Source organism: Bison bison, unplaced genomic scaffold (assembly GCF_000754665.1).
Source record: "Bison bison bison isolate TAMUID 2011002044 unplaced genomic scaffold, Bison_UMD1.0 scf7180017864196, whole genome shotgun sequence".
Taxonomy (NCBI): Eukaryota; Metazoa; Chordata; class Mammalia; order Artiodactyla; family Bovidae; genus Bison; species Bison bison.
The window spans coordinates 2586464-2588431 of record NW_011494768.1 but is presented as its reverse complement, the minus strand read 5'-3'; the positions used below and the strand labels follow the sequence as shown (position 1 = coordinate 2588431).

The 1968-nt window shown below is 43.2% G+C and overlaps 1 protein-coding gene across 2 annotated transcripts in view; it reads right to left on the bottom strand.

The window, feature by feature from the left end:
• Nucleotides 1–1968, bottom strand: part of TASP1 (taspase, threonine aspartase, 1) — a 265061-nt gene that overhangs the window by 262618 nt on the left and 475 nt on the right. The window lies entirely within an intron of this gene.

Below are 1968 nucleotides of genomic sequence, written 5' to 3'. Positions count from 1 at the left end.
ATAAACGGGACTGCACCAAAATTTTTAACTTTTGCACTTCAAGGAACACCATTCAAGGAAGTGAAAAGATACTCCACAAAATGGCAGGGGGTGGGGGGATGGAATGGAAGAAATATTGCAAATCTGAAAGGGGACTTGTGTCCAGACTATATACAGAACTCATACAACTTAAAATTTTCTTTAAAAAAAATTTTAATTCAATTTAAAAATGGGCAAAGGAATTGAATGGACATTTCTCCAAAGACATATAAAAGACCAGTAAGCACAAAGAAAAGATACTCGACATTATCAGACATCAAGGGTATGCAAATCAAAACTACAAGATGCCATTTCCCAACCAACAGAAGGCTATAATCAAAAAGACAGAATAAATACCAGCAAGGATAAGCAGAAATCAGAACCCTTATATCCCGCTTGTGCAGGCCACCCTGGAAGACACCTGGCAGTTCTCAAAAAGATAAACAGTTCCCACATGACCCAGCAATTTCATTCCTAGGTATACAGCTAAGAAAACTGAAGACACGCGTTCACACAAAAACTTGTACCTGGATGTTTATAGCAGAATTATTCATAACAGTCAAGAACTGGAAACAATCCAAATGTTCATCAACTGATGATGGATAAACAAAATGTGGCATATTTATATAATGAATATTATTCGACCATAAAAAGAAGGCTAAGTCCTAATACATAATACAAGTGGATGTACCTTGAAAACACTATGCTGAGTGAAAGAAGGCAAGACAACAAAAAGCCCCATATTGTATGATTCCATTTACATGAAATGTCCAGAATAGGAAAATCCATAGACACAAAGTAGACTCCTGGTTGCCAAAAGATGAGGGAACAAGGGGAAAGGAGATCTAATGAGAAGCAACTGTAATGTGTACAGAGTTTTTTTGGAGGTGATGAAAACGTCATGGAATTAGATACTGATAATGGGTGCACAACTTTGTGAATATACTAAAAGCCACTGAAATTTAAATTTAAAAGGGTAGAATTTTATAATATCTCAAAAAATTCATGCAACAGACGCAATGTACAAAACATATGCTTCTTAGCGAAAATCGTATTTTATATACACTATAATCCTAAGTGGGCTTCCCCTGTGGCTCAGCTGGTAAAGAATCCACCTGCAATGTGGGAGACCTGGGTTCGATCCTGGGTTGGGAAGATCCCCTGGAGAAGGGAAAGGCTACCCACTCCAGTATTCTGGCCTGGAGAATTCCATGGACTGTAGAGTCCATGGGGTTGCAAAGAGTCAGACAGGACTGAGCGACTTTCACTTTCACAATCTTATGTAGGTTAAGTATATGCAACTTTTTAAAACGTAGAAAGATCAAAATGCTGGGCTGGTGGAATCACAGATGATCTCTTCTTAAATATTTCTGCATTTTCCAAATATTCGTTAATAAGCATGCACTGCTTTTTTATAAGTGCGGGCGGGGGGTGGGAGAGGCGAGCTTTATTTAAACACAAAAGCAAATTATTAAACTCCCAAGTGTATAAAAATTCCTTAGTTTCTTGTACAGTGATCCCCGTCACACGGTCCCCAAAAATACTTTGCATTCCCCTTCCCTCCCCTCCAGAGGCGAATGAAGCTGATCTCCCTCCTCCCGGAAACACGATGCCCTCTATTTCCAAGGCACCTCCAATTCCTGTTCCCCACCCTCCTCTCAGGTTACTCCTGCTCCATCCTCTAGGTCCTTTCCTCTCCCTTCTCCAGCTAAGCAGTAAACGCTAACTTCCCGCGGGGCTCTAACCAGGGCTCTAACACACTATGGGGCTGCTCCGCCCCGACCGGCTACACACGACCGGGGCGCACACTCCCGGCTCTCCCGGAACCTGGAACTCGGAGAAACCGCAGCCCGAGACCGCACCGAGCGTGAGGGACTGCCAAGACCCCCTCCCCAAAAACAGCCGGCCCCTTCCCCGCAGAGGGGAGGAGACCGCCGGGCCGCAGCCGCT